Source organism: Arvicola amphibius, chromosome 14, assembly GCF_903992535.2.
Source record: "Arvicola amphibius chromosome 14, mArvAmp1.2, whole genome shotgun sequence".
NCBI classification, from domain to species: Eukaryota; Metazoa; Chordata; class Mammalia; order Rodentia; family Cricetidae; genus Arvicola; species Arvicola amphibius.
In genome coordinates, this window is record NC_052060.1 from 7,611,224 (window position 1) to 7,626,188 (window position 14,965).

The 14,965-nt window shown below is 49.5% G+C and overlaps 3 non-coding genes across 3 annotated transcripts; all 3 read right to left on the bottom strand.

Moving 5' to 3' along the window:
- Positions 1-7,377: 7,377 nt before the first annotated feature.
- Positions 7,378-7,541, bottom strand: LOC119801530. The gene has a single exon (XR_005283220.1). It is a non-coding gene; the product is annotated as a U1 spliceosomal RNA (small nuclear RNA).
- Positions 7,542-13,510: 5,969 nt separating this feature from the next.
- On the bottom strand, positions 13,511-13,584 carry Trnan-guu. Its single transcript has one exon. It is a non-coding gene; the product is annotated as a tRNA-Asn (tRNA).
- A 1,001-nt stretch (positions 13,585-14,585) lies between these two features.
- LOC119801527 lies at positions 14,586-14,749 on the bottom strand. The gene has a single exon (XR_005283217.1). It is a non-coding gene; the product is annotated as a U1 spliceosomal RNA (small nuclear RNA).
- Positions 14,750-14,965: the final 216 nt, after the last annotated feature.

Below are 14,965 nucleotides of genomic sequence, written 5' to 3' on the forward strand. Positions count from 1 at the left end.
AAGCAAAGGAGAAGAGTCGAGTGTTGCAGACCTTTCCTGCTGCAGCGGGAGGCAGCGGGTCCTCAGTGCTGTCTCTCAGTGCTCTTAGACTCAGTCAGGCTTCTGCCCTAGTCTGAACTTCTTTCCCTTGCAGGAAAGTTCTTCATCTCATGACTCACAGACCGTACAGGTGAGTGAAAACCTCTGCACACCTGAGCTTGACCACAAAAGACCAAGTCCCAAAGGAAGAGGCTGCACATGAAGCCTCCCGATAGCTCTAAGCTGACCCATTCTAGTCTCCTAAGAAACCTTACCCAGGATCCTCCAGAGAAGACTGTGATAGCACCAGAAAATGAGACTGACCCATGGTCATGACCCAACAACTTTGGACCATAACACAGGGCGTAATATATGAAAATAGCCCCAGATCAGTCAGTAGGAGCCGAGTGAGGTCACCAGAGTGTTGTTCTGAAATGCAGCACTCTGTACAGCTATGAGGAGATCTGTACTAAGACATAACCATGCGCATGACAGAGTGAGCATCAGAAGTCAGCACAGAGATGGACTGCAGGTTCTGTGTTGTGAAGCCAATGAGACAAACCAGACAATTCCTGGGAGGTTACCTCAGTTCGGTGAAAGGAAAAAAGTCTACTTTTTACTTTCAAAATAGCTCTGGGTTTCAAATTTTTTATTACAAAACACATTAATTTCAAAATAGTCCTCTCTCTTTCTTACCAAACAAACAGCAATAAGATGAGACAGACAAAGATAGGAAGCTCTCCGTGTGACGAGACAAGAGATCCAAAGAGCTCTGGCCTGGTAGCTTAAGCAGAACAAAAATATTCTCTTCTAGCAACAAATGATCCCCAGGCCTTGTCCTCACTCACTCACTCACTCACTCACTCACTCACTCACTCACTCACTCAAAGCTCTGTGATTCTCCCTATGTGGCTCCCAGCATAGAACCCTTCCTACCATACTGACATGTAGGTGTGTGATATGTGATTTACCATCTCCCTCAAAGGCCTACAGCTTCTACCAGAGTGGGATGGTTTGTTTGCCAGTCCTGTTGTGTCTTCCCAGAGGTGAACTCTCCAGAAAGACTTGTGAGGGATCCCAGAAATGAACTCTTAGATGGAATGGAGCTGGTCATCTGGGTAACTAAGTGGATGGTTACATGACGGGGTACATATGTGTGTGTACGGTTAGATAGGTGGGCAGCTTGCTCCTGATGCCTCAGCTTACCTGCTGCTGCTTTGTCAAGAGGTCATAGATCTTCTCAAGGACCTCCTCACAGAGCCTCTTTGTCTCCTCATAGGACTCTTGCAGGAAAATCTGCTTCTGCTGCAGCTTTCTGTTGTCCTCTCTCAACATGCCCACTCTTTCCTTCATCTGTGTCCTTTCCCTCAGAAGCCGGCTGTAGAGGGTGCTTAACCATCACAAACAATGATGAGCTCCAGTCCACCTCCATCTGCCACTCCTACCTACTAATACCACCTTCCCCGCAAGGTCCCAAGTCCTCAGACAGCCCCAGACTGCAGCCCACCTTAGCCAGGCCAGTGTCACCTAGGTGATGTACCTCTGAGAACAGGATTGATTTTGCACCCCAACACACACTGGCCCTACACTGATCATGGTATTGGGAGAACATCATCAGCTATAGAGCAAACATGGTCTGAGGAAGGACAGAGGACCCAAGAGGAATACATTCCACATCTGTGTCCCATAGCAACAGGCTCTGTAAGCCCCTCTCAGAGTCCCAGGGATCATTCATGGACCAAACCATGTTTTCTATCTAGAAGCTCTGAAAGCCGACAGGACAATGTTGGGAGGAGCTCTCAGACTCCTTGCATTGGGAGAAATCAGTCTGGGAGGACAAGTACAAGGGAACCAAGCTAGAAGCACAGCCCTCACTTTGGTTCAAAGAGAAATAATTGCAGCAGTCGTCCTTCCGAAGTGCGGGGTCCCATCCAATCAGACACTCACTGGTAGGAGTTGTTCTTCTCAGTCAGCTCCTTGCACTTGGAAGAGGCCTCACTAATTTTCTTGGGGAATTTCTCCAGCTCTGACGTCTCCTTCTGATGATCCATTTTCAGATCCTCAAGCTCAGAAGTCAGCCTGTGGTAGAGCATGGGTCGAGGAATAAAGAACCCATGAACACAGTCATCAGCACCCCATGAACACATGAATTATGGCTGTGTCCCCTGGTGTCACATCCTGAATCCTAGGTACTAGGACCTGTTGATGTTATTAGACTTGCTACGCAGCCCCAGGGCCAGAAAGGCAAAGCATCAAGAGGGAGACAGACAGGGCTGCATGAGCTTCCTCATGGAAGGAACAAACTAGGTCTTTTTTAAGTTGTTCCAGGAGTCTGTGCTATGGGTCTGGGCCTACCTGAAACCTGTGACGTCATGTCTCCTGTCTTCAGAAAAAAAATGTTTATTCTGTGTTCCTGTTATCACAAGGATGCCCAGAACTTATAATCAGGATTTCCATGGAGGAGACCGTACAGTACAATGACTTTATAAACTCCTCAGGGAATTCCATTCAGTCACCAAGGCGAGCACAAAGAATGAGGGCAGGGATGCTCAAAGTGGGACTCCGGGGCCTCAACACTTATATCACCTGAGACTCTGAGACAGACAAACCTCAGCCCTGCTACCAATCTCTGACTCACAGGATGTGGATGACACACACATGAACACACACTATATGGGAACCCCTCAGAGACAGTACAGAACGCACTCGGACACAACAGCATAAAGGGGATTTATTGACTCAGAAGAGCAATCATGGAATGGGGGGGGGTTCCTCTGTATCAGGCAAGAGCTGAGAGTAAGCAATGGGTGTTTTTTTTTTCAGCAGTGGGTTTTTAAGGAGACAAGGGGAAGTCTGTGCTAGGATGAGTTGGTGAGACCTGATGAGGCAGCTAAGCCAGAATAGCCAAATAATGAAGTTTGATTGCTGGACCTTGGTGTTTGGCTTCAGGAATGAATCAGTGGCCAAATAAGGGTATGAACCTTGGGGACTAATTTTAGGAAAGCAATTTAATGTTTTACCAAGGCAGAGGAAAAAGAAAAGGGCAAAATCTGCCACTGCCATATTGGCAATTTTTGGTCCTGTTAAGCCCTTCAAACACATAAACCCATACACAATTAGGATGCCAGAGACATGTAGATAGGTGGCATTATTTCAGAGTACAAGGAACAGAGAGGTGCCGGGTGAGCTCCAGGCCTTCTGGTCACACATTGAGATAAACCCAGTGGGACCAGGCCCTGCTTTCAGAGCAACCAACAAGAAATCACCCAGTCAAATACAAAGACTCCCATGAACTCAGCACCCAGCATCTCCCACAAGCCAGCACCTGTCAAGACCTCTTTGAAATGTGTATTGTGAGCTCACACACTCTGCCCCATCCATAGAATGTGATTCAGGCCACAGACTCTGCTTTTCATTGGCAGGAAGCAGAACAGCCTGCCTCCCCATCTCACTCCTACCCAGACTTCAGCTCTGCCTCTCAGATGCACTCGGGAAAAGTAGCTTGGCCAGGAGGACACCTTGGAGGTGCAGCCTCAAGTGACATGAGGAATGATGGGGTGGACACAGGAGGGTCAAGACAGTCACCAGAGAACTGGACATAATGACTACCTGTTGTTCACATCGTTGTTGGTATAATTGGCCAGGACTGCACGAAGTTCATTCCTTTCATTGGTCATCATCTGGAGCTGAAGGGTCAGTTCATCGACCTTGTTCATCTGCTGCTCCTGCTCGGCGAAGGAGGCTGAGGTCCGTGCCTTTCCAGTACTCCCTGTAGGTAGATAAACATCAGTGAATTTGTACAGTTAGATGGTACAGGGCTATGAGAGACCATGTTGAGTCCAAAGAAGAGGCCTGAGGAAGAGGGAATGCATGGAGCCCACTGAAGACCCCAAAAAGCAGAATAAGTATCCTCAAGTTGGGACCCTTAAGCCATGTCTCCTTCCCCAATTACTGATGCTATTGATGGACTCAATATGTCCATCAATGTTGGGGAATATGATTTTCAGGTGTGTGCCTTTCTTTACGCTGCCTTTGTTTAACCCAGTGAAGCTGTGTTCCTGTGCCTGTCTAAAACACCTGATGGTCGTAATAGAGAGATGGACAGCCAATAGCGAGACAGGAGCAGGGATAGTTAGGACTAGCAGGCAGAGTGTATAAATAGAAGGAGAGAATAAAGAGGAGCAGACGAAGAGGGGAGGATTCAGGGCCAGCCATCAACTCACTCAGCAGTCATGGCGTAAGAGTGAGTGCCCCTCCTGAAAGGATCAACTGAAGCCTCCTCCTTCGGGAATCTCTGTCCCCTGCCCAGTACTCACTGCGCTTTCCCCAGAGCCATTTATTTCTTGATGTGTGACTCGGAGACTGAAGGCCATCTTCCCTGTGCCTCTCTCTGGCCTCCCTGCGCTCTCCATCCTGTCTCCCAAGCAGCCTGTTCAGTCGTGTCAGCATGGCTGTGGGTGAACCACACAGGCACTGAACGAATGCCTCAAGGGCAGTTGGCGTTGCCACAACACTGGTGACATCACAAAATTCCAGGCTCTCCAGGAAACAGTAGAATGTCCAGGTGGGGGACTGCTGATGTCATATGATACAGCTATTAACCCCTGCTAATACTTCACCCGAAAGTGACCTGAAACTAAGGTGCCATTTCCAAGAGCCTCTCTGGGGCCACCGGGGAAGCCTTTAGGCACATTGTCTTCGTAAAGCCAGGAACTTAGCCCTCTGCTTCTCATGTTTTATGTAAGAATTGACAGCTCACTTCCCAACCATTGCCCATGGATGGCTTTTTCCATCCTTAAGATCCATACTCAAGTAACATGAGAAACAAAGGATGCTTAGAAATGAGGTCAGGATAAAGGGAGTAGAACAGATGAGATCTCTGAAGTGAACAAGCATCTGGTGCAGATCCTCAGACTTTTAGAGATTGGAGGGTTCAAAACCAAGAGAAGACACAAAGGAAATAAGGAAAATTTCACTCAGAGTGCCACTAAAGCTCACTCTGTTATGCTCAATCCGAGGGTCCCCATAAAAGCCAACAATGAATTATTGAAGTCCAGTCATCCAAAGCCCCCTTTTGCTCACCAAATCTACCTGCCCAATTAAAATTAAAGACCTCATCCTAATATGCCGTCGGTCTTAGGGTGATTGACAGTGAAGGCGATTTTGTGAGTCTGCCTGAGAGAAAGCAAACTGTAATAATTCTATTTTAAGTTCCTCCTTGTCAAGGCGAGTTTAACTAGGAAGACTGGCGTGCATGAAGCGTGGTGCATGAGGGCAAGAAAGTAGCAGGTCAGACAGAAAGGACAACAACTGCCGTGACTCGGATTCGAACCGAGGTTGCTGCGGCCACAACGCAGAGTACTAACCACTATAAGATCACGGCCAGCCACGCGCCTGACAGTGGTACGTGCTCGCTTGAGCCTCAGTCCAGCTCAGCGCGGCGCAGACCAGTTTCCGAGGCTTCCTTCAACCGGCCTGTCCTGTAGAAGTGATTTTTCCAATGTCACTGAGGTTGGGAGCGGCAGAGTGGACGCGTCCGTGCCTCGGTTGGGTGGTGAGGGCAGTTGCTGTGAAGTCGGTGGGGCTATGCCACTCTTGCAGGTGCAGTGTTTCCCCCAAGCACCTGATAGCTCCCATCGCCCTCCTCTCCCCGGTGGCTGAGCACCTGGGGGACGTGGGGGGCGAACTGCTCTGGGGTCCTTCCGAAGGGCTGGGGATCAAACCAGAGGTCCAGAGCCTTCCCTAGACTCCGCACACCTACAGTGTCCAAAGCCATCACTGCCAGTCCCTGGACTCCTTACTAAACACGGCTTGGCCTTCGAAATAAATCGGTTCTAAGGTTCGTGATTACGAATTACGGTGTCGTCACCCTTGTCATATGCGTATTTTTAGCTGGTGGTGTAAAGTTTACCCTTTTTATTAAAATCTGGTCCGTTTCCTGTGCTTTGGTGACTTTTTTTCCAATAATTTTCTTTTATTAAGAAAGTATTTCCACTCTTGCCATCCCCAAACAAACCAAAGACAGCAGGTGGGGTTGTCCACAGGTGTCCCTCTCCCCACCCTACCCTCCAAAATAAAATTGGCTTTATTGTTTACACTGCCTCAGGACAGGCCATAAATATACAGCGTGTGACCGAAAGGTAGGGCCTTAGGTCCTTTAAGTCCATAGGGTTTTTTTTTTTCTTATTTAGTGGGCTTCCGGTATTTCAGAGAAGTAAGTATATTTGCCAAGTCAGCACACAAGTGACTAAATTTAGAGAGCTGTTTGTTAAAAGCGTAAAAATTGTAGTTCCTGTGTGGATTCGAACGACCAGCCTCCCGGTTAACAGCATAAAGCACTAATCCATTGCGCCACAAAGACGTTGACAAGACAAAGCCGCCTCTCCTTGGTGAGCCAGGCGTCACTGTGCGGCCACACCTGTGATATCCATCGTGTCGCGGCCGAGCATCCGGAACAGGAGGCCTCGAAGCCAACCTGCCGGGCGCCCCGAGTACCCCACGGCCGCTTCCCGAGCTCGCGCGAACGTTATGAACCCGGCGCCTCCGGGACGCTGGGACCCCGCCGCCACCCGGGGATTGGGGCCGCCTGGGACTCCACGCTCTCGGAATCGCGTTCCGGGCGCCCATCAGGACTCAGCGAAGGAGCCCAAGTGAGCTTTAGGGTCCGGTCCTTTGCAAACCCGGAGCACGGACGCGAGACGGCTGGACACCCCAGGTGTGTGCTGGAGCCTCGGCGCGGACGGTGTGAGAAAGGCGGCGAGTGCGGTGCCAGTGCTCAGGGAGTCCGGACGGGAGGGAGATGGACGAACTTGACCCGGGGTGGAGAGGGACCGACGGGGGCGTGGGGCCCCCAGGGGACCCCAGGGTGGCCTGGGGATGTGATTGGGGACTACGTACCGCGGAGACCGGCGGAGCCGGGTGGAGCCCTAGGACACGTGCGAGAGAACGGTGCGTTTGAACTGAGCTGATGCAGTTTGAAGCCAATTTATGTTAAGAATAAATTTATATGTTATGAATAAAATCATGAGGGGTATTTTATTTTGTTTTGAATTAACCAGAAGACTTGCTTCCTAGCAACGGTTTCTGTCTTTCAGCTAGGGGTGTACTGTCCCCAAGCCCGGGTCTGGTGCATGTTAAGTGCAGAAAAGAATTAAGGAAGTTCTGGAGTAGCAAACTAAAATGCTCCTGAACTTTAAGCCAAAAAGTCCAAGATTGAGGACATGTTCTCATTAATCTAGGGCCTAACTTCCTAAAGATGTCACTTATATACCCGAGGGCTTAACTTAACGTGCCAATTTTGACCATATATTTAGAAATAAAGAAGAAAATACAGTTATCTGTCTTTTTAACAGGAGGTATCAGGGGAGAGCGCGAACGCAGTCCCCCACTAACAAAAATTATGCAGTCGAGTTTCCCGCATTTGGGGAAATCGCAGGGGTCAACACGCCCCAAGTGCAATGGACGAGCCTCGCCCTGGGAAAACCACCTATGTGATCATGGTATCTCCCCTGCCAGGTAAGTATGCTTTGCTGTCCTGCAGCCCAGACTCAGCACAACCGGCCCTGCGCTCTGAACACACGGTCACTTCGCCGCGCATACTCCAGGACCTTATTGGACGCGCACCCCATTCCTTAGACTCGCTGCACCCCGCGGACCAGCGAACCCTTCCACGTGGCGCTGGAAATCCAGCGTGTTCCCGCAGTTTGCGGACGGGACAGCCACTGAGTGACCCTCATCTGCATAGACCACGCCTCCAACCGGAACCCTGGGGTGACATCACACCCATCGTCTTCTCCCTGATTGCTTGGTGATTTTTTTTTTTTGCTTGCGGAGAGCTGGATGGAGTGTTGCAGGATCAGAGACAAATCATCTCGAATTATCTACAATTCCCAAATAGTTGATGGCTGCTCACCGCCGTGCACTAACAGCCTTGTCGCTGGTTTCGGTGTGTTCGGCAGACCCCTATCTTCTGCCAATAGGAAGTCAGAGAAGCCAGGCAGCTAGAGAGCCAGTTCTACAGCAGAGGTCTCCAGCTTCGCTCGAACCTGCCTACCTCATGTCTCCACCACTGCATTTTACAAGGCTCTTGATGTATGGATTTCTCTGTTCTCTTCTACAGAAACACCATGAGACTGACACTACGTCGGGACATGGTATTGGGGTGACCCGAGTCTGTATTCCTTGTCCAGGGGATCCACTCTGCCCTCTCTCGGCCTCCTCAGGCTCCTGCATGTGTGTCGTGCACACACATACAATCAGGCACAAACACACATACACAAAATAAATAAGTACTCCCTTTTTTGTGTTATGTTTGTGGGGGATAGGCAGGTGTGTGTAAGCCAAAACTTGCATGTGGAGGCCAGCGGACAGTTTGTGGCAGTCTTTCTGCCATGTCTGCTCCGTGAATCAAGCTCTTGGATGGTCAGGCCTGAAGGCAAGCCCTTGCCTATAAGCCATCTCTCTCTCTTTAAAATCTCTCCCTCTCTGTCCTTCTCTGCCTCTCTGCATTCCCCCATCAGACCTCACCCCCGCCCCAGACAGGGTCTGTCTACATAGTGATGGCAACAAGAGCTGTGTGCCACCGTGCCTGACCTCCTTAAAACCTCTTTAGCCCATGTGCAGACATGACACAGCATTTTAAGGTTTACAGATGATCATACCGTTTATCATGACGTCATACATGCACTTTCTCTTCTACAATGTTTTTGGAACAAGAATTTATCTGTAGCTTCAGGTGCAAAGAAGGTTAAAATGATTCAGCTGAAATACTCATCCAATGATGAACTTACACATCACAAAGGGGAAGTTACCGGCCGCAAGAACGGATCACAAGACACACAAAGTGAACCCACTTTAAGAGTTTATTAGAGAGAGAGAGAGAGAAAAAGACACGTGCGCAGGCCTGGGGAGAGCTGATGCTGAGAAGAAAACGTGGAGTGGGCGAGTCCAGCGGGTAAACACTGCCTGGCGCATGCGCATAGGGTCATAGCGTTTGTTGCTGTAGTTTTGACAGGAGCAGATTGAAGATCACACAGGGCTTGAGGGTCCTGGGTGGCTATGTAAGTTGCCAGAATGTTTGATGATGCATGCGTGGCCCGGAAGTGCCTCCGCTTGGGGTGGCTAGACATTTGCCATAACGCTAAGTGATGGAAATGTTAACATTTCACCCCCCCCCCCCTTTTTAAATTAAAGATTGGGGGGTTAAGGGTAGCAGATGGGTGGGAATGAGGCGTCGCGTCTCTCAAGACTGCTTCCTGTTGGTTTGTGTGCATTGGGAAGTTGGGGTGCTTGGCCACATCCTGGGGATAGCTGGTTACTTCAGTGGTTTCCAGGCTTTGTGGAACTGGCTGGCTGGCAGCTTGAGCCTGAAAAGATGCTGGCAATGCAGAAGATTACGTTTAGATCCTGGGGATAAAATTTGAGATCCTGGTGATCAAGGGAGGAAGGTTCCAAGATGGAAGGGGATCCCCAGAGTCCCCAAGATAGAGGAAGGAGTTTCCCAGGAGTCCCAAGATCAAGGAAGAGTTAAATGATACTTATTCTGGGTGAGTCTGGTCTGTTCAGTTGGCTCCCATTTGGTTCTCTGGAGTTCATGGGAATGTTTTCACTTTTAAAAAAAGAGGTAAATTTCAGATACATTAAGAAGCTTGTGGTTATGATTCTATAGCGTTGGAATAGCTTATTAGGATATTATCGGTTAGTGTTAAGATTGTGGACAGTTATATAGTGAGGGAGAGAGAAAGGGGAATTATATTTAGTTAAGCCCACAAACGTACAAGTCTTGATATTTGACAGGTCTCACCTCTCATTGCTATCCATGCTATTAATATTTGATACATTAAAAAAAGCAATTTTGTTGAAAGAAAATTTTAAACTACTGTATCGGGAGCTAGAGATGTGGCTCAGCTGTTAGGAGCAGTTGCTGTCTGCAGGGACCCAGCTTTATTCTCCAGCATCCACACGCTGTCCCGCAAAAGGCCACGACTCAAGTTCCAAGAAATCCAGAGCCCTCTTCTGGCTTCTGCAGGCACTTGGCATATAATCGGTACACAACACACCTCAGACAAAACACCTGTACACATAAAATAGAAGTCACATAGCCCACAGGGTGTGCCCGGCCTTAATCCCAGCTCTCAGAAGCAGAGACAAGTAGATTTGTGTAATTTCGAGGCCAGCCTGGTCTGTAAAGTGAGCTCCACGCTAGCCAGGGCTACAAAGTGAGACGCTGTCTCTAAAGCCAAAACAAGTCCTTCTATAAACAAAAACAACAACCTAGTGATGTGATTTTTGTCTCTAATGTGACTTTCTCTTTACTCCCCAAACAAAAATTTGGTAATTCACACAATCAGGTGGTAAGGTTACTAACTTCAGTACTTGGGAGAGACAGGATCGCCCATTCAGTCAGAGGATTCATTAGAGGTAAGAACCAGTGGCTGTCGGCTCTGCTTCTTTGATCTTTCAGCATTTACTCCCATGTCTGACTTGGGTTGTTATTTATTAAAACCAATTAGAATTTCGCTGTGTATGTTGTATACATGTGTGTCTGTGGAGGCTGTAGAGTGGTGTGGAGGCTGTGTGTCATGTACATGTGTGCCTGTGGAGGTTGTGTGTCATGTACATGTGTGCCTGTGGAGGCTGTGTGTTGTGTACATGTGTGCCTGTGGAGGTTGTGTGTCGTGTACTTGTGTGCCTGTGGAGGCTGTGTGTCATGTACATGTGTGTCTGTGGAGGCTGTGTGTCATGTACGTGTGTGCCTGTGGAGGCTGTGTGTACGTGTGTGCCTGTGGAGGCTGTGTGTCGTGTATGTGTGTGCCTGTGGAGGCTGTGTGTCGTGTACGTGTGTGCCTGTGGAGGCTGTGTGTCGTGTACGTGTGTGCCTGTGGAGGCTGTGTGTCGTGTACGTGTGTGTCTGTGGAGGCTGTAGAGTGGTGTGGAGGTAAGATGACAACTTGAAGCCGTCAGGATAGTGACAGATGAGCATTTGAAATATGATCACCCATTTTAATTAAATGCATATTGCAAAAACACATTTAACTTGCTGAATGTGGTAGCACATGCCCTTAATCCCAGCACTCAGAGGCAGGCAGATCTCTCAGTTTGAGGCTGTCAAGTCCAAAGAAACTCCAATTCCCTGAACTCCAAAAGGCAATTTAAGTATGTAAACATGAGCTCAACCAGGACTGCAGGGGGATTTCTGGCAGTTTGATAAAGTCAGCATTCCCCAGGAACTTGTGTAGCCAGTGTCCATCTGACAAAAGGAGTTATTTCCCTTACTTCCTGCAGCAGGGAGAGTTCCAGGACTGCCAGGGCTACACAGAGAAACCCTGCCTCAAAATAAAATAAAACCATGTCCATACGGGCAGATTTTGAGGCTAGAATTCTAAGCAACGTTTCCTTGTAATGAGCGGAAGATCCCATAGTGAATGCTGTAGCAGATTGCCTGAACTCTCTCTCCGAGGAGCACACCTACTGGGGACTCCAGTTTTCTGGGATGCCCCAGCCCAGGAGATAGCAGGGAGAGCAAATAGCAAAGTTTCCTCTGTGTAGCAGAGTCTGCGGCATCCATGTACTGAGCATGGAACTTAAACATAGTCAGTTTTTATGACGTCCTGATTCTGCAGTGTGGAATCCAAGCAGGAGTGCTTCCCCTCCACAAGTCAGCCCTGTGCCTTGTTCTGTGTTCCGGTCACTGAAGGGATAGTTTTTGTGATTGGCTGCTTTGATCCTCACCACGGGTTGTGCCTTATTGAGAGCTAAGGAGAGACAGACTCCAATAGACTCTGGGGCAGAGGCCCCAAAAAGTGAGCATATTTCACCTTGAGCCTGAGAGTCTGTTCCTTCAAGGTTATTGTCTGATTCTACCTCAAATAAGGGTCCCATCTAGATTTAGAGCAGAGAGTTCTGCTCTCTCAAGGTTATTGTCAACAGGTGTAGCTAATATGCACAGACCTTGTATTTCAGGAATAGAGAAATAGATGTGTTTCTATCCCAAAGTCTAAGATCTGACTAAGGTCCTACTCCCTTAAGGAGATAACAATGGATTCCACCCAGGGAGTGGTTTGCCTACAGAATATTTTGGTCTAGGATGTTAGCTGAGTGTTAAATTTGTCTTGTTCTAGCATCAGAATGTTTACCTAAAAATGTAGCCTACAACCTTCAATTGGTGTATTCATTTTCTTGTATCACGGTCTCTCATGAGTTCCTGGGGGGTCATGTTATCCCAGACTTGAGTGAGAGTCTCCCTGATCAAGAGGTCTTTCATTTGCTCGAAGATGGTGCTTACTATGCCCCGGTCTTAGGGTGATTGACAGTGAAGGCGATTTTGTGAGTCCACCTGAGACAGCGTGATTGACAGAGAAGACTGCAAGCAGCAAACTGTTCTAATAGTGTTTGAGTTCCTCCGTGTCAGCCGGACTTGAACTAGGGAGACTGGAGTCTGTGGCAAGACATTAAATTAGCTAGGCGTGGGGTGCAGGGGTAAGACAGCAGTATGCTGGGATGAGCAAGAGAGACAATAATGCCATGACTCGGATTCAAACCCAGGTTGCTGCAGCCACAACACAGAGTACTATAAGATCATGGCAAGTCACACGACTAATGATAAAGCTCAGTCCAGATGTGCATCTGTTCCCGTCTGGCATCGGTGCGGGGGCTAAGTAGTCCGCCAGCCTGTGCTGGTTTCCGATACCGGACCAGCCTATTCTGCAGAAGTGATTTTAGCTGGGTTGGGAGCTTGGGAGCGGCACAGAGAGCACGCGTCGTGTCTCTGTTTGGTGGTGAGGGCAGTCGCGAACTGTGAAGTCTTACAGGTGCAATATTTCCACCCCAAGCACCTGAGAGCCCTCCATAGCCCTCCTCTCCGCGGTGTCTGGAGCACCTGGGGAGGGGGCGAACTGTTCTGGGGTCCTTCCTAAGAGCTGGGGAGCAAACCAGCGGTCCAGAGCCTTTCTAGACGCCGCCCGCCTACAGAGGCCAAAACCATCACCGCCAGTTCCCGATTCCTTTACCAAACACGGCCAGACCTGTCCGTTTCTGTGGTTTATTTTGGTGTTTCCACACCACACGGTTTTCGAAAGAAATCGGTTCTAGGGTTTGTGATTAGGAATTACGTTGCGGTCGCCCTTGTCGTATGCAAATCTTTAGCCAGTGGTGTACTTTACCCGTTTTATTAAAATCTGGTCCGTTTCCTGTGCTTTGGTGACTTGTTTTCCATAATTTTCCTTTATTAAGAAAGGATTCCCACTCTACCATCCCCAAGTAAACTAAAGACAGCAAGTGGGGGTTGTCCACAGGTGTCACCCTTCTCGCCCAAAATAAAAATTAGCTTTTGTTGTTTTCCCTGCCAGAGGCCAGGCCATTAAAAACGGATGGCATAAGCTAGGGATTTTCGAAGGTTTGCTGTGAAATGTGCGCTTTCAAACTGACAATCAACAAACAAGCTCATATGTGAGCTGGTGTGCATTTGGAAAGCTGTTAAAAGCCTAAGGTCTATCGTCCCTGGGTGGGCTTGAACCACCAACCTTTCGGTTAACAGCCGAACGCGCTAACCGATTGCGCCACAGAGACGGCGTTCCAAGGCCTGCGGAGTTTCCTTGGTGAGTCAGGCGTCACCGAAGCGGCCACATCTGGGAAGCTCGCCCGCAGCCGAGCAATCGGAGCAGGAGGACTCAAAGCCAACAGGCCGGACGGCCGGATGCCCCGCTTCCCGACCTCGCGCGAACGTTATGACCCCGCCGCCACCCGGGGGTCGGGGAAGGAGCCCAAGTGCGCTTTAGGGTCCGGTCCTTTGCAGACCCCGAGCACGGACGCGGGACGGCTGGTCACCCCAGGTGTGTGCTGGAACCTCAGCGGGGCTCGCGTGGGAAAGGCGGCTAGTGCGGTGCCGGTGCTCAGGGAGTCCGGACGGGAGAGAGGCGGACGAACTTGACCAGGAGTGGAGAGGGACCGACAGGGCGAGGGTGGGTTGGGGGTGCAAGTGTGGCTACGCACCGCGGGGACCAGAGGATCCGGAGCCCCAAGGCATATCCGAGAGAATGGTGACTATTAAGAGACTGGAGCGTGTTGGGAAGACCATATTCCACTAGGATGAGGGGTGTGTGTGTGTGTGTGTGACAGTAAAAACACCTGAAGAGAGGGGGAGAGAGGAGAGAGAGGGAGAGAGAGAGAGAGAGAGAGAGAGAGAGAGAGAGAGAGAGAGAGAGAGAGAGAGAGAGAGAGAGAGAGAGAGAGAGAGAGAGAGAATTGCCTCCTAACAACGGTATCAATTAGGGTTAATTCATTTATTGAATTTAAAAGACGCTTTGAGTAGGGATGTGCTGTTCCCGAGTCAGGGTTTGGTGCATGTTAAGTACAGGAACCAAGCGGAAAAAGGCTGGAGTGGAGTACTAACCTAGATTTTGACAGTTACCAAAAATGCTCTGGCTTTCAGTAGAAAAACCCAAAAGAACAGGTGCGTGCGAAGGGTAAAATAAAAACAAAAACCCGGTGCTACATATTTCTCACATCTGTCTCAGTTAACTAGAAGCACAAACACAACTTACATAGTCTACTTTTTCTTACAACAATATCAGGGGAGAGCGCGAACGCAGTCCCCCACTAACAGAAATTATGCAGTCGAGTTTCCCGCATTTGGGGAAATCGCAGGGGTCAACACACCCCAAGTGCAATGGGTGAGCCTCGCCCTGGGAAAACCACCTACGTGATCATGGTATCTCCCCTGCCAGGTAAGTATGCTTTGCTGTCCTGCAGCCCAGACTCAGCCCCACCGGCCCTGCGCTCTGAACACACGGTCACTTCGCCGTGCCATACTTCAGGACTTCCCCGGACCCGCACCCCATTCCTGAGCTCCGCTGCTACTGGTGGACCCGCGATGACTTCCACGCCGGGCTGGAAATCCCTCGCGTTTCCGCAGAGTTTGCGGACGCGACAGCCCCTGCGCGACCCTCAT